This window comes from Sarcophilus harrisii, chromosome 6 (genome assembly GCF_902635505.1).
Source record: "Sarcophilus harrisii chromosome 6, mSarHar1.11, whole genome shotgun sequence".
In the NCBI taxonomy this organism is placed as follows: Eukaryota; Metazoa; Chordata; class Mammalia; order Dasyuromorphia; family Dasyuridae; genus Sarcophilus; species Sarcophilus harrisii.
In genome coordinates, this window is record NC_045431.1 from 107,325,602 (window position 1) to 107,344,160 (window position 18,559).

The 18,559-nt window shown below is 33.9% G+C and overlaps 1 protein-coding gene across 1 annotated transcript in view; it reads right to left on the minus strand.

The window, feature by feature from the left end:
* Positions 1-229, minus strand: part of ASB5 (ankyrin repeat and SOCS box containing 5) — an 83,616-nt gene extending 83,387 nt beyond the window's left edge. Inside the window, exon 1 of the mRNA XM_003773051.4 lies at positions 11-229. The gene's annotated coding sequence lies outside the window, so the exon portion shown is untranslated. The remainder of the gene's footprint in view (positions 1-10) is intronic.
* Between the last annotated feature and the right edge of the window lie 18,330 nt (positions 230-18,559).

An 18,559-nucleotide genomic window follows, 5' to 3' on the forward strand; every position in this document is an offset into this window, starting at 1 on the left:
TGAATCTTACCCTATGATGATTGTAGCTCAATGTGGTAGGGAGCAACATTCTGGGCTAATGGACAGGTGGCCCCTCCTCCCAACTTCAGATCTCTGCATTTGATATGGCAAGAGAAGCAGCAGCAAGACCTGACTTTGATCTTCCTTTCCTCTGATCCTGGGCCAGACGTCAGTCTCTGGCCCTAGGACAGGTGCAGATGAGAGAGGGCTTGAATGGAGATAATCAGCCTCAGTGCCACCTTCAAGGCCTACAGTGTACTTTGACTGTGACCTAACAGTGGGTATTATGCACATCTTGGGCTCAAATAAACCTATTGGCCTAAGCTTGATACTTCAGGGGTGCTTGCCAATTGGTTTATATGCTTTTTAATGCATAATATCTCAATAATGAGAGGGTTTGATTTTTATTTTTCAGGATTTTTATTTTCTTCAGTTCTTATGGATTTGGTAATCCTCCTCCACTTGACAGGTGAAATCCACATATAGGATCTGCCTGCCCAGGGAAAATGTATTATTATTCAGCCAAAATATCATTTTCTAAAAGTAATTTTAACCATCTACATGGCACATGGCAAAGCAAAAATGGATACACTTGTCTTCCTGCCCAGCCTAGCTCATCAGTATTTTCATTGAGTACCTCTTTATGTACTCTGCTTCTGATTTATTAACAACAATCCACAATGAATTTAGTAAGTTTAGTCATTCTGAAGTATGGAAATTTCTCTTAAGGGATTGTATGTCACAAGTAGCAAGAAGGAAGGAGTCTAGATACTTTGTATTTATTAGGTACACTCTAAAGAACTCAGGGTACTATCTAAATATTATGCAATGGGCAGCAATCATTAATCTCCTGAGGTAGGAAGGGCATTTTTTAAAAAATAAATGACACTATTAATTGCTTTGCCTTTGCTTTAGTCTTAGGATAGAATTTCAAGCTAGCCAATGATGCTTATAGTAAATGATTTTCTCTACATATGGGAAATGGGAGAAAATTACTTAGAATTGTATGCATGAAATAAAGAATTAAAAAGTAAAATATTGTGGAACAATGCATAGAAAACCTTGAGCAACAAGTTAAATATTGTTAATTTTTGGATTTATGGTTCTTATAATTTCAGTGTAACTGACAAGTATTTTTTAATATAGAAAGGGGCAAATAGGTCATTTGGTTAATGATTAAGTAATCATCTTGTAGGTTGTGAATAATAAATCAATAAAATATCACCTTAAGCATTTTTGTGGTATATAATCAAAAAAGTTTTCTTAATTTTTTAGAAATCATTCTTCTATCAGGTACATAATGATGATAAATTCTACCAGATATTTCTCTGCTGGAAGGCAATAAAAGACACCTTGATACTTTGACAAATTTTGGATCACAATGTTGTGAATATATAATGGAGCATATCCATGCTTAAACATTCTGAGTAAACCTTATCTATTTCTCTTATAAACAGGTCACATGGGGTCTATGCAATGTGCTAGGAACCTTGTTCTATTTTTTTCAGTATTAATGAGGATATGTAGCTTGAACATATAGGCTAAGGACAGATTATCTAGCAAGAGATGATAACCTTTATTTTTTATGCTAGTTATATATATATATATATATATATATATATATATATGGTGAATTTTTTATACTACATTTCTTTTATTCAGTAAATATAGTTTAATTAATTCTATATCTGTGATGTGTCATAGCCTACTCATTTCTATTATCAATCAAACAAGAAACATTTTTTTAAGCACCTGCTATGTGAAGTTACTATGCTAGGAACTGGAGAGACAAAGAACAAAATGAAACAGTACTTGTCCTGAAGGAACTTACATTCTATCATAGGGGGGAAAAGTATCTATTATAATACTTATTCCTGCTTTAAAAAAAAAACACACACACACTAGCAAACATAATAAATGGATCTTTCCTTAAATAGTACTTATTTAAAACCAAGAGTAACTAAAAGGAAAATTATAAACCAGAGACATTTTTAATAAAATCTGGGGTAAATTAATGATATCTATTATTATCAATATCATGCGATATACTGTAAATGCCAGACATAATAATAAGACAAGAAATAGAAATAGAAGGAATAAGCATAGCTAAAGATGAAAAATCATGTATTTTGATGATATGATGATTTAGAGAATTGTAGTCAATTAAAATGACAGAAACAACAACCAACAAAGTTGCAAGATATGAAATAAAGTGAAATAAATAACCAGCATTTCTATGTATTTTCAACAAAATTCAGCAAGAAGAGAAAAAAAATGGAAATTCCATTTACAATAACTATAAGATACATAAGACACTTAGGAGTCTATTTGCCAATAAATACACCAGAACCATATGAATGCAGCTACAAAGTGTTCATTATATAAAGACAACCTAAATAATTGAAGAAATATTAATTGCTCATGGGTAGACTGAATCAATATAACAAAATGATCATCTAAATTAGTTAATTTCAGTGTTGTACCAATTATACTGTCCAGGCATTTTTTTAAAAACTCAAATAATAAAATTATTGTTGGCACAAAAGATCAAGTATCTTAAAGGAAATAATGAAAAAAGTGGAAAGGAAGGGAATCTTCAGTATAAGATCTCAAATTATTCTATTAAAAATAATTATCAACAACAATTTGGTTAAGAAATAGAGAGGTCTAACAGTGGAACAAATTAGGTACGGTATAGTATATAGAAGTAAATGAGCATAAGGGTCTAGTGCTGGATAAACCCAAATATCTACATTATTAGGGTAAAAACTATTTGATAAAAACTGTTGAGAAAATCAAAAAGTTATTTTATATAAACTAAATATAGACTAATGTCCTATAATGTATGAAATAAGCTTCAAGTGGGTATGCCTAATGCCAATTAAGTTGGCAAAACTGCCAAAAATGGAAAATTTAAAACTCTAGAGAAGCTGTGGGAAAACAGGTACATTAACACACTTTTGAATCTCTGATTGATCTAATCATTCTGGAAAGTAATTTGGAATTATGTCCCCCAAATTATTCAATTTATATACCCTTTGACCTAGTTAAAACAATTCAAGGTTTATCCCAAAAGAGATCAAAGAAAGAGGAGAAGGACACAAATTATGATAGTATTGAATGCTAGGGGGATTGTTCATCAGTTTGGGGGATAATGACTAAATTATGCTAGATAAATATGATGGAATTTTATTGTACATGAAAAAATGATGAAGGGATTATTCAAGAGAAATTTGGGAAGACTTGAATGAACTCATGAAAAATAAAATAAGAACTAAGAGAATGATGTATATAATAACATTGTAAAAATAATTTTGAAAGACTTAAAAACTCTGATCAATATAAAAATCAACCATGATTCATATATATACACATACATAAACATACACAGATATACATATTACTCCCCCCCATATATCTATATCTATATCTATATCTATATCTATATATATATATGATGGCTATTACAGGAAATTACCTTGTTTGACCATGTGTATTTGTTTAAAAGGGATTTTTCTTTGCATTATTGTTGTTCAGTAATTTCAGGATTACTTAGGAAGATTAATGTTCCTGATTTCAGCCCTAACACTCTGTCCAGTGTGTCACCTAGCTGCCCTATGCCTTCATTACAAAGAAGCTGTTAAATGGTAATGAAAAGATTGGGCCTGCCATCAGGAAGACTTGAATTCAAAATCTTGCATCAGAGACTTCTTAGATGTATGATCCTGGGCAAGTCACTTAATCTTAGCCTTCCTTAATTTCCTCAACTTTAAAAAGGGGATCATAATAATACCTACTCACAAAGTCATTTTGAGTTTCAAATGAGGTGATGTCAATAAAGTTCAGTGCCTGTCACATAGTAGGTGCTTAATAAATGCTTATTCCCTTCCTATTTTCAATAAAGGAGAGGGAGTTGGGAGTGAAAGAAGGTAGATTTTAATTATTTAAAAAAATAAAATTTAATTTAAAAAAACAAAGAAAATATATATTTTGTTATGAAGGCTCTGTTTAGTTAGTAAATTTTGGTCTCTGTTTTTTACTTTTGAACTACAATTTGTACTTTTCAGTATTTTCTCCAATGGTCATTTTTGTGTTGAGGTTATCTACCATTAAAATACATATAGATATAGTGAAAAATATAGGTGATATAAAAACAAATCAATAGAAATTTATTTTGATTTACATGTCTTAATTTGGAGGGTTGTATTGAGTTTTTCATAAAATCTTTCTTCTTTATCTAGTAATAGTTACCAGTGTATGTGCTGTATAAATAATTTTCATGGTGATCTTTTTTGCAAATATTTATCATGAGTATTTCAATAGGAAATAACCAAATGCTCCATGACATGTTATGTCTTGTTAGTTTTGGTTGTTCAACAAAAATAATTCCACCAGCTCTCTTATTTGCTTCTCTAGGGAAAAAACTGTAAACCGTTCATTTAGCTTCAACTACTTAAATAGTAGTAGATGGAAGGACATCCAAAAATATATTATAAACTTCACTAGATTCATGATCTCATCAATATGGGCATTTCCTTCACTGGTACAGATCATCATCCATCCATGTGTAATGATAAAAGATTGTTCAAGAAAGCCCCAGGCCTTAGAGGATATTTAATAAGCCTGCTTGGTCCCAATCCACATGAAAACTTAGTGAGACTGCTTCTGAGAAAGACAGATCTTTGCACCTTCATTTAAAAAAGTACAAATATATTTTATACTTGTATCACCTTCCTTGGTGATACATTTTTAAAAATGTCTTTTAATTGATTATTGGAAATCAGCGTGTATGTAAAAAAGTTTGAGCAGAAGCTCATACTCTTCCTTGTCACCAAGGCAAGAATTTCTTTTTTTTAAATACTATTTTTCTCCCAAATATATGCCAATGTAATTTTCAACATTCACCTTTGAAAAATCTTGAGTTCCAAATTTTTCTCCCTTTCCCCCTCCTCAAGATATCAAGCAATCTGATATAGGTTAAACATGTGCAATTCTTCTATTTCCACATTTATTATACTACACAAGGAAAATCAGATCAAAAGGAAAAAACACAAGAAAGAAAAAGAAACAACCAAACAAACAACAACAAAAGGTGAAAATACTATTCTTTGATCCGCATTCAGTCTTCATTGTTCTCTCTCTTCTTGTGATTGGCCCTTTCGGTTACAAGTCTATTGGAATTAAAGCAATAATTTCTGTGAGCTTCAAAGAGGAGAATCCTATCACACCCACTTGGATGACCTGTATCTATGAATACAGGGCACTCCTCTATCTTCTGTTCCTTATGTTTATAATTTTCTTATTGTAAATGATTAAGTACATGGAAGAGACCAGGTGAGATCTTAATGGTCAGGGGAGCCTTCTGAGGTGTTGCACTGAAGTTGCTTCTGCTCTCCTTAACAGCTGTATCCAATGAGGACCCATCCCTTGGGAGCAACTTGCTTGATCCAGACAAGCAAGGAGCCAGCCAGCTGAGCAAGGGAGTGAAAAATCCACTGGCTATATTGCACCAGCAGTGAACTTGGTGGGGAGTACACAAAAGGAAAAATGGACTTACAGGTCCAAGAAAGTAACTCTCTCCAGGTTAGAAGTAGGGAATGTTCTTCTCTTTAACTGAGTGGCTGTGCAGAGGGGAGAATAGAGAGGTGTGTGTGTGTGTGTGTGTGTGTGTGTGTGTGTTGTATGTGCTGTTCTTTTGTGTTTGCTATACCTTCTCAGTATCTCTCTGTAAAAGCTAATTGATGTTAATTGGTTAAATGATATTGGAGAGCATATTGGATAAGACCTGTGATCAATAGCATTGCCCCTAGAATTCTGAATGTAAAAATAATAACAGTTCTCTGGGGGTCTGATCTGTTAATTAGAGTGAGTTGGGACAGTGAGCCCAGATCCTGTGTAGCTCATACTTTCTCAGTCTTGGGATTCTTGTTTATGCCTTCCCATAGGTTCTCTCCAGAAGATCTGGCCAACAGGCTGGATGTTCTGGGCTTTTTAGAGTATTTTGAAGATAAAAGTTCAACATTAGGGGGAACCCATCTTTTATGCTTCATTTTTCTCATGTGCCTTCTTTTTCTTTTTTTCTTTTTTTTTTTCTTTTTTTATTTTTATTATAGCTTTTTATTTGCAAGATATATGCATGGGTAATTTTTCAGCATTGACAATTGCAAAACCTTTTGTTCCAACTTTTCCCCTCCTTCCCCCCACCCCTTTCCCCCAGTTGGCAAGTTGATCAATACATGTTAAATATGTTAAAGTATAAGTTAAGTACAATATATGTATATATGTCCATACAGTTATTTTGCTGTACAAAAAGAATCGGACTTTGAAATAGTGTACAATTAGCCGGTGAAAGAAATCAAAAATGCAGGCGGACAAAAATAGAGGGATTGGGAATTCTATGTAATGGTTCATACTCATTTCCCAGAATTCTTTCACTGGGTGTAGCTGGTTCAATTCATTACTGCTCTATTGGAACTGATTTGGTTAATTTCATTGTTGAAGAGGGCCACATTTATCAGAATTGATCATCATATAGTATTTTTTTTTTATTTAATAGCCTTTTATTTACAGGATATATACATGGGTAACTTTACAGCATTAACAATTGCCAAACCTCTTGTTCCAATTCCCCACCTCCTACCCCCCCCACCCCCTCCCCCAGATGGCAGGACGACCAGCAGATGTTAAATATATTAAAATATAAATTAGATACACATTAAATATACCTGACCAAAACGTTATTTTGCTGTAGAAAAAGAATCAGACTCTGAAATATTGTACAATTAGCTTCTGAAGGAAATCAAAAATGCAGGTGTGCATAAATATAGGGATTGGGAATTTAATGTAATGGTTTTTAGTCATCTCCCAGAGTTCTTTTTCTGGGCATAGCTAGTTCAGTTCATTACTGCTCCATTAGAAATGATTTGGTTGATCTCGTTGCTGAGAAGGGCCTGATCCATCAGAACTGGTCATCATATAGTATTGTTGTTGAAGTATATAATGATCTCCTGGTCCTGCTCATTTCACTCAGCATCAGTTCATGTAAGTCTCTCCAGGCCTTTCTGAAATTATCCTGTTGGTCATTTCTTACAGAACAGTAATATTCCATAATTTTCATATACCACAATTTATTCAACCATTCTCCAACTGATGGACATCCATTCAGTTTCCAGTTTTTAGCCACTACAAAAAGGGCTGCCACAAACATTCGTGATGTGCCTTCTTTTTCATTCATACATATCCCTTCCACTTGTTTGAAGATCATCATTGGGGATATGTTGCAGATTATTTGGACTGCTGTACATCTTTCCATTGTCTTTTGATTCACTTGTAATGTAAATTCTTCAGAGACTGTTATGCTTCACAACCATGTAATACTAATGGAAATCATTGATGTTAAAAAAGATGGGTTTCTCTTTTGGGAAGTAGCTTGAGATTGTTGACTTCCTAGATGAATTCTCCACTGCAATCTAACCTGTTGCTTAGCTCTGATTCCATTCCATGGCCAGATTATTGTCTCTATGCAATGTCTAGCCAAAGCATATGCATTCTCCAGAGAAGGTGAAACCCTCTAATACTTTTGGATAATAGAGTAATAGTTAGAAGAAACCATAGAGACAATCTAGTCCAATGCCCTCCTTTTACAAATGAGGAAAAAATGGTTTGCTCAGTGTTACATAGCTAGTGATTATCAACGACAAGATTTGAACACTAGTTCTCTTATTTCACATCTGGTGCTCCTTCCACTGCACCAAGTTTCCTTTAGCACCAGCAGTCGGATGATTACACCCAGTTCCAGAATACTATTAAGCCACTCAATACCAACTATTCTACCAATCAGGGTTTTAAAAAATGGTTGAAAAATGGACATTCCCCACTTGATAATGTGTAAGTGAGATGAATTGTTCATTGAGAAGTAATCTGACAGAGAGAATTGAAATGATTGAGAAACTGTGAGGAAATGTTAATGATGAGATGGCTCAGGTGTAAAACAACTATTCCAATGGTATTTATGATGCATGTAGGAATATCTCATCATGAGGCTCCCTGTTTATTTTTTTATCATGCTAGAACTAAAATTTTTGCCATCTATTAGATCAAAATATATGATCAAATATAAATATAGTATTTTGAGAGTCAAATATAAATGTAATGAAGACTATTAGGAGAGACATAGCAAGAATACTGGATTTTGAGTTAAAGGATGTGGATTCAAATTCTTATGCTGCTACTTGCTGTTTTTGTGACTTTGAGCAAGTCACTTATCCCTGTTTCTTATCTGCAAAATGAAGGAGGGAGTTGGCTAGATGAATTCTAAAATCCCTTCTAGTTTGGCATATATGGTCCTTTTTACACTCATATTCAACCTTCTCAATGTAATTAACCCCTCTATTATTCAGATATTTCAGTTGCGTTCAATTCTTTGTGACCCCATTTGGTTTTTTGGGATTGTTATTTTTGGCAAAGATACTAGAATAGTTTGCCATTTCCTTTTCCAGCTCATTTTATGGATGAAGAAACTAAGGCAAACAGGGTAAAGACACTTGTCCAGAGTCCCACAACCAGAGTCACATTGGTACAGGTCAAAGGCAGAATTGAATTTGGTCTTTCTGACTTTAGCACTTACTATGCAATGTTAATTTTCAGTCTCAGGGTAGCAAAATTCCATTTGCTTAGGACTTTAGAAAATGATAAAGCCAGACCCCCACTTAGGTGAGTGCAAGGAGAGGCAATTTGCTCAGGCATTTGAAATGGATCTATTGTTCATTTAATAAGAAATAATAAGAATTTGATCTTGGAATCGGGAGACTGAGTTTTAATTCTGACTATGACATTTTCTAACTGTGTGGATCATAGCAAGTTATTTTAATCTCTTGGAAACTCAGTTTCCTTATCTGTACAATAGATAATAGTTTCACTACCTATCTCACAGGATTGTTATAAAGGAAGCATGTTCTAGACCTTGAAGTGCTATATAAGTGTGAAGAACCATTACTGTTGTTTAATAGCAATAACTAAGCTAACTACAGATATAACCATGACAAAACCTGAAGATGATGAATATTTTATAATAGTTGCATTGTATATGTCATAGTCATGTCAACTCTGCTGTAGTCACTCAAAGTGAAACCTTTTTTTGTCGACTGACAAGTAATGACAGTAAACAAAGGGTGCTATCATTGTTTTGTTTTGGAAGATTCTGTCACAAATGCCAACTCTAGCTTGTCTGGGAGATATTGTGTTTTTCCTAGCATACTTTGTGAGAAATCCTCCCCCCTCCAGATTTATTTTGTGACTTATATTGTAACTAGTTTCCTCGTAGACAATTGTAAAAAGTAAATGAAAGCTTTAGATATGCCAGTATTTATGTTAAGTATGGATAGATTGATTAACAGATGTAGTGTTCTTCTTCTTTTCTATAATATATGATGGTTCTCTGGGAGCAGGTTTCTTGGGGAGGTTCTCTGGAGGCAGCCTTCGTTTCAGTTCCAGGTAATAATCACCTCAAATACAGCCAGGGATTTAAGTACAGTCTTTTATTGTCTCTTCCAAAATAGCCTGGTTAGTTTTCTTAGAGGCTTATCTTCCTCCTTGATTCCAAGAGCTCTTGCAGCTTGTCTTTTAGCTCTTCCAGCTTCTGCCTCTAGCTCAACTCCAACTCTGTGGCTTCTTAATCTCCAACTGACATTCCCCTCTCATTCTTTTCAACTGAACTCTCCTGACTGAGCTCAGTTGTTTTTATGCTCTTTTAGAGGTGTAAAATCAAAGGTTGACTCCTCCTCTGACAGTGGGATTATGGGAGGTGTGAATTTCGATATCTCATACTGAACCCTGAAATCTCTCAAATGTGTGAACTAATGTGTGAACTCTCTAAGGTGTTAACTTAAGCATTGTTTCTATCAATTCCATTGTGTTATCACCTTGTTTCAAGTTCTGGCTCATAACAAACAGACTGCTACCCAAAGATCTGCAGGCTCAGGGTCTACTTATATGAATTGGCTTGGAAAGGAAAAAAAGAGGAAACTTCTAAAACAACCAAATCAGGCAGCAGAATAATTTGATGTAGATTATCAGATTGCCTAAAACAATTAGAAATGGATATTTTAATTGACCTTTGAAACCTTTCAATGTCATTGTTCTTACCTGTATTTGAGAAGAGAGGTGAGAGTTTGTGTCAGTTGAGTCAAATCACAGCTGCCACTTGGGCCAACACTCTCTTCAGAGTCCAGTAGAGATTGCTTGGCACTCTGAGTATAGGAACAGAGCATTATGGACTCCTGGCCTTCTGTGCATCCCCTACAGTCCAGGGAATCAGTCCTTGTAGCTATGTGATACACCAATTGTTTCTTCAGCTAAGCTATAGATCTGGAATCAGAAACACCCAAGTTCAAATTTTACCTCAGACATTTATTAGTGATATCACCCTGCAATAATCATCCAATCCCTATCTGCCTCAGTTTCCTTACCTAGAGATAATAATAGTACCTAATTTTCAGAATTCTTGTGGGAATCAAATGGGATAATCATTATAAAGTGCTTAGCATTGTGCCTGACACATAGTAAACACTATATAACTTTTAGCTATTATTATTACATTTATCCTCCTCTCTTAGCAAAACCCTTGAAAAATTCCTGTACAATCTCTACTTTCTCTTTCCTAAATCTCTTCTAAACCCTCTGCAATCATCCGAGTAAAACTGGCTTCTTCACAGTTATCAAGGATCCTTTTGGTATTTTGTTAATAGATTTTGTCAATATTTTTAGTTTCTATATTTTTCAGATTTCCCCCTGTAACTGTCTTATCTCAGAGAATCATCCCTTTTAACAAAGTTGAGTTTTTTCTTTTTTGTTTTTTGGAAAGAAAAAGAGAAAGAGAAAAAATTCTGCAAAACAGATTAAAATTGATATACATAATGTTTTATATCTGTTGGCCCCTTCCTCCAAAAAAACCTGGGGAGAGGTATGTTTTCATATCCCTTCTTCAGGGCCATTCTTGTTCTTTGTAATTTTGCAAATGTAAATTTGCATTTTTTATTATTTTTTGCATCTGATTTTTTTTCATTTATGTTATGTATTGTTATATTATTGTGATGGTTGTTTTATCAGCTCTGCTTATTTCACTTTCCATCAGTTCAAGTACATTTTTCTGTGGTTCTTGGTATTCATCAAGTTGCTCATTTATTACAGCACAGTAATATGAATAATCTTTTGACTATCAAATCTAATGGTCTTTTTTAAAGTTTCATCTTTCTTGACCTTTCTGCAGCATTTGACATTGTTGGGCAATTTCTCCTTTTAGTTACTCATTCCTCTTTGGATTCTCATAAATCTGTTCTCTTATTTCTTCACACTCCTCCACCCCCCCCCCCCAATGTGATCACTCTTTCTTTGATCTTTTTAACTGGATATTCATCCATGTCCTATCCATTAATTGTGAGGGTCCCCCAAGGTTCAGTCCTGGGTCCTTTTCTATGTATTCTCTTATTTGTGATCTCATTAGCTCCCATGGACCTAATAATCATTTCTATGATTAACAGATTTATTTATCTAGATCAAATCTTTCTCTTGAGCTCCAATCCTATATCACCAATTAACTACCTATTGGGTGTTTCAAACTAGATAGCCCATAAACATTTTAAACTACATGCACAAAACTGAACATACTCATTATTTTCCCACCTAAACCTTTTCTGGGAACTATGGGGCACAATGAGTCAGGAAGATCTAAGTTCAAATCCAGCCTCAGACACTTCCTAAATGTGTGACCCTAGGCAAGTCATTTAACTTTTGTGAAGACTGCATATTTTAAAATCAGCCGGAGTCAGAGTCAGGAATTCAGGTTAGGGGAAAATCGTCAATCTTTATTCTCAGTGAAGAAAGATCGGAGGTGGAAGAGAATGGGCAATAGCAAGGTGTGCAGCTGAGTCAAGAAGCTAGCTAGACCAGCAGCCACACAACCAGCAGCTATGAGCATAGAACCCAGGCTCAATCTCTTCCCGCCTCTCTTCCTGTCTCTCTGCCTCCACCCACCAAAATCGTCCTTTCCTATACAACACATCAGGACTTACACAGAGAGTGGGCGGGGGCCATTCTTTATCCAAGCATGTATATTACTAGAGTATAGTCCAATTACTATTTAGCCTCACCTGCTTGGGACTCAGTGCATCAACTCAAGCCTCAGCCCATTACAAACTTTTGTCTGCCTAAGTTTCCTCCATTGCAAAATGGGGATAATAGCACCATCCTCCTTACAGGGTTGTGAGAAAATATTTGTAAATCACTTAGCACAGCACTTGGCATATAGTAGGTTGAACAGAAATGCTTATTCCTTGCCTCCCAAACTTTTTTCTTCCTATTGAGGGAAACACTGTTCCTCCAGTCAGTCCTTCCAAAGTTGGAATCTTAGAGTCCATTGGGACTCTTTTCATTCACCCTGTATATACAATTAATTGCCAAATCTTTTAACTTCATTCTTCACAGTCTCTTAGATAATTTCCCTTTCCACTCATTACCAGTCTAGTTCAAGTTCTTATTACCTCTCTTCTGGACTATTGCAATAATCTACTTACTGGACTTTCCTCAGATCTCTTCCCTGCTCCAATCTATTTTGCACATGGCTACCAAAATGATTTTCCTAAACTACAGATTTGATGATGTCACACACACACCTTTTTACCAAATTCAAATGACTTCCTATTATCTCTAAAGTAAAATATAAATTTTACTTGTCCCTTTTTTATATTTTTAGTCCTTTCACATATTGCTCATTATTACATATTCTACTTACTAACAATTCATCTATAAATTGTTACTTACATGGGGCTCTGAGAAGTTAAGGTATATACTAAAATTATACAATTAGGTTATATCACAGACAGGATTTGAACCCAGACTCTTGGGCCTCTTTTTATTTATTATGTCATGCTGACTTTCTAAGCAGCAACTTCTATAAATATTTTTAAACACTATTATTAACACCTCCCATGCCCCACAAAAAAACCCACCTTCACAGATGGAGAAAATTTCTACATAGGAAATATCATACATTGATGGATTTGCAAATCTATACTGAGATCCCTTGGTCTTTTTTAGCTCCTGATTCTACTTTCTGGCAGAGCATAATTTAGTCAGTCAGTCAATAAACATCTCTTAGTACTATTCTGAAAAATTAAAGTGTATGTGTGTGGGTAGAGATAGAAGTTGTTGCTTGGCATAAATACTAATAGGAAATCATACTCTTTAAAATTTAGTTTTACAACATTTTTAAGATAATTTTTTTTTTACAATTAAACTAGAGTGACATTGATTGGAAGCATTACTTTCTGCTTTTCCCCCTATCTTCTTCCTCTCCCTCACATCCCAAAACTCCAAATTTTCTGAACCAGTTATCTTTATGAAGCTTTTGAGCTACTATCTCAGGCCATCGAGAAAACAAATGTTTGTTTCCTACCTAATTGATCTGAAGCTAGGTAAGACCTGAGTCTGAATTCTATTTTGGATGCTTATTAGATGTGTAATCGTGGTCAAGGCTCAGTTTCTTCATCTGGAAAATAAAGAAGGTGAATTTCTAGTTCTAAATATATGATTCTATATTAAAGTTGAAAGAAGGTCATTCTAAGCACCAGGGACCTAAATTTCTAGAATTTTAGATTGTGTCTAAATTATACTGAACTTTAAAAACCTAAGAGAAGTTTACATTTTGTACTAAAATAAGGCATCATTGGAGCTCATGAAGTATGAGTTTGAGATTATTAGGCCTAAACTTTAAGAAAGTCACTTCTGTAGCTTTGTGGAGTACGGAATGAGTAGAGACCGGAAGCAGGGAGGCCATCACAGTAGGCTATGTAAGAGCTGATGAGGGCCTGAACTAAGGCTTGAATCTTTGTAATTTACTTCTTGTTCATTCAGAAGAGAAAATATAATTTCAAATATTTGTTTGCATCCAACTATTTAAGTTTTAGACTCTTCTTCCATATTTCCCTGGAAGTGTTCATATGTGTACTTTTTGCTTTGTAGATACTCATTCCTCACTGTCATTTACATTTAATTACTTAATGCTTTGCTTTGGATAACATCTCCTTTCTTTCTGAAGTTCTTGAAAAAGAAGGCATCTGTGGAGTTGAAAATTATAAATTACTTCTTGTGGAATATTTTTATATCTAGAAAAAACAATTCCACTACATTTAAAGGAATTATAAAATACAACTTTTATTCTGGGCACCTTTTCATGGGTTGATTGAAATAACTTTGGAGGAGCTTTGGGGCTCATTAACAGGATTCATTCCTTAGTGATTCCCTCCGCTAAATTTGTTCTGTCATACTGGAGGTAATCTGAAGGGCCTTTGACAGCATACTTGCCAACTTCATTGAGGTATGGAGTCTCTAGAAGCCCATAATAGAAATCTACTGAAGGGTGATAGGATAAACAAAGTAATCTTGTAAGTGGTAATATCCAAGACATGAGAATTACAGGATGGTCTGATAATAGGAGATTAACTTAGTACATTATAATAGTTTTTTATTTTTCCAAATACATAGATAGCTTTCAACATTTATTTTTGTAAAACTCTGTATTCCAAATTTTTTTCCCTCTCCCCTCTTCCCTCTCCAAGACAGCAATCTAAGTTTAATATGTACAATTATTTTAAATAAAGTTAGTGCATTGTAAAAAAACAAGGATTGTCCTACTAAAAAAAATATCATTCATAACTTGTATTTAGATAATAGTCCTAATCATTTTGAGAACTTAATAAATATTATGTTGAATTATAAAGATCATAGAGAGAAATGGAATGAAATAATTCCATAAGAGTTCACAAAATCAGTTGGAAGAGTTAGAGGAAGAAGGCAAGATAAATCATAGTCCTGTCCAAGTATTCTATCTATCAGTATAATAACCTTTCCTTAGTTATTTTCATATGGGCTGTCTGGACTCTTAACAAGAGAAAGTCATAAGATTTGATTCATGGATTCTGCCTATTCATGGATTAAACTCTAGTTCTTTTCATGTCTGGAGTAAAAATAGGCTCATGATAAAACCATGAAAGCAGATTTGTGGTATAACAATTACAATCTGGAATCATGCCCACACAGAACTTCCAGTACAATTTTTCTTTTTTTAAAAATTTCTTCCATGAGGGATTATCCACATGGGAAACTGAATAGCAGGAAGTAGTCTTATCATTCAGAACTGAGCTTTTGCATATTCTTCTGAAATCATTAGTTAAAAGTTTGTAGATCAGACATTTCAAGGAAAGGTTAGAAAAAAGTAAAATATGTTTGCTCTTCCCCCTGAATATAAGAAATAATAATAGGGTTTGCAGTTACTTTGCAATTTTTCCTTTTTAGTATCTTCAGCAAATATATTATTGTATCCAGGCTTTCTGGCAGCTACAAATTTGTTTCCTCTTTACAATCCAATCTATACAGCTCTAGAAAATGGTAGCTGGTGCATTAAAGAAAACACTTGACTATGATAATAACTTCTTAAATGTTTCCAAAGATCTGTAATTTCATCACTTTGGGCACTTCTTCTATCAATACTGATCACAATCCTTCTACTCCTTTATAATGATTTCTTACAGAACAGGAAACTGAAAATGAAATGGTGTTTATACAAATCATTGATAGAATTATAATTCCAACAATAAAATCTTACATCTCCTCTATGCAAAAAAGAAAAGCCCATATCTGGTGAAACTGTAAAACATAAAAATGAGCTAGGAGAAGAATAGATTGTGAATTATGCAGAAGCCAAGACCCCCAAAGCTTTTCTTGGATACTTTGAAAAAGATGTGATTTTTCCAGTGCAAGATCAAAACAATTTACCCTCTTTCATCTTTTGGAATTCTTATCCATATTTTCCCATAAATTCTCTGAGGGGGATCTGCCCTGTACATTGAAGTGTACTTCATCATCTGTTCTCCAAAATTTGTGATTGCATTTAATCTGAGTTATCTTGTTCTTTTAGCTTTTTGGGGGCGTACCATTCCATTTGTTTTCTCTGATTCTGCTGGTGCATCTTCTCCTCAGGTTATTCACATACTTTATCATATCTTTTCTGCCAGTTCTTACACCTTCCTATATGTCCATTAGATGAGTCCCTTTCTACTTAGTCAGATTGACAATTTCTTCTGGTTCTCCCTCTTTTCTTATTGTGTGTTGTTATATGTTGACACAAGTGGACCTTATAGAAATATCACAAACAAAACATTTTGATTATTTGTTCTAAGTTGCATCTTCTTTTGATACCTCATTTTGATGTGGAGGTGATCTTGGGTTTTCCAAGGTTTTGACATAGAAGAGTAAACTCTGGCAAGGCAGACTAAGCTGCAAAGAATTGCATGTCTTATCATGTAGGGACCAGCCTACAAGATTGGGAATAATTGTCATCAGGTGATGTAATTAGTTTTGCAGTGACTGCAACTCTTGAAGACTGTCTATGAAATCCTGAATATAGGGCAAATAGGTTGTATAGGCAATCAAGTATGAAAGATTTGAATTTAGGAAGACTTGAGTTCCAGTCCTACCTCAGACACTTTTTAGCTGTGTGATTCTGGGCAAGTCACTTAATCAGTTCCAGTTTCATTTTCTTCGATATTTTCCCTTTTATTTCCAATATCCCCTCCCCCCAAAAAAAAGTATGATAATAGCACTTTCCTCATAGGGTTGTTATGAGGATCAAATGAGAAAATTTATGTAAATCATTTTGTGAACTTTAAAGCACTATATAAATTCTAGCTTTTATAAAAAGAGGAAGGACCCAAAGTAATGGAATTGTAGATACTTTTAGTATTGAAGTACCGGAGAGTTTTTTTTTTAAAGGTTGTATTAAAATTCTTTGATTTTTATATTCTATTTATTTCTCTTATGTCCCCTTCTTTCAATGAAATTTCCCTCCCAACATGAAAAAACTAGGCAAAACTGAGAGAACAATTGCTTCTAACAATGGGTACAACATTCAACACCCAAGAGAAAGGAAGTATCTTTTCTCATCTGCAGGTCATTGCGATTAATTTTGGCTTAGATGCTGTTTAATATTGCCTTCATTAGCATTATTATATTGTTTTCCTTATTTTACTACATCAATTAATGTCTTTCCATGTTTTTCTTGTAATTTCTTACAGCACAATAATAATGCATTGTATCCATATCTACAATTTGTCCAGCCATTTCTAAATTGGTATTTATTTTCCCCACTACCACAATAGAGATGCTATGAACATTTTCATTGCTTTGGGAATTTTATTTCTATCTTTGACTTTGTTGGTCAGTAGTAGGGCATAGGCATAAAGAATATGATGACTTTGTCCTTATAATTTGCCTAGAAAATTTTGAATCAACCCTCATTAAATGAGTGCCTATCTACATGTCCATTACCATATGATACTCTAAGGACTAAGAAAGAGTAGAAGGCATAGTACCTTCTTTAAGAGTTAAGAGATTAATCAGGAAAACAAAATCTAAACATACATAATGACAGTAAACAAAATAAAGTATAAAATCATGTACTTATGTACTGTATGACTTTGGAAAAAAGATAAAACATTGATAATTGGGGTAGCTAGAGAGGAAGGAAACCTTAAATAGAAGATTCAAAGAAGAATAAGATTTCAATATGCAAAGTGCAAGGGGGGAAAGTTTTTGTTTTTGTTTTTAATGGCAACAATATGATTGAAAGCATGGAAGTAGAAATTAATATGTTAATTTCCTTCTGGGAGAGCCAGGAAAAATAAATTGATAGGTTGTGGGCAGCATATGATGGAATTTGAATAAACAATCCAAATAGTTTAGATTGGAGATAGAAAAAAATGACATAGAAACAAATGACAATTTCATCTAAGAGAAAGACAATAATGAACCAACATACCAAAATTTATGAGACGCAGCCAAAACAGTTCTTAGGAGAAATTTTATATCTCTAGATGCTTACTTGGATAAAATAAAGAGAAGATCAATGAATTGGGCATGCAACTAAAAAAGCTAGAAAAAGAACAAATTATCCCCCCATTAGATATCAAATTTGAAATTCTGAAAATGAAAGATTAATAAAATTGAAAGAAAACTATTGAACTAATAAGCAAAACTAAGAGATGATTTTATGAAAAAACCAATAAAATAGATAAACTTTTACTTAATTTGATTTAAAAAGTAAAAGAAAATCAAATTGCCAGTATCAAAAATGAAAAAGATAAATTTACCAACAATGAAGAAAAAATTAGAGAAACAATTACCTAACTCTGTGCCAATAAATAATGAATGCTTACAAAAAACATAATTTCTCAGATTAACAAAGGAGAAAATAAATTACTTAGTCCCATTTTAGAAAAAGAAATTATACAAGCTATTATTGAACTCCCTAAGAAAAAATCTCCAGAGTCAGATGGATTTACAAGTGAATTCTGCCAAACATTTAAAGAACCATAATTCTAATATATGCAAAGTAGTTACAAAAATAGGGAAAGGAGTCCTCCTGCTAAACTATGGGATTCTATGGAGAAGGGGGTACTGAGGCCACCTTGACCTTTGGTGCACAATAAGTTTTCTGCCACATTGCAGA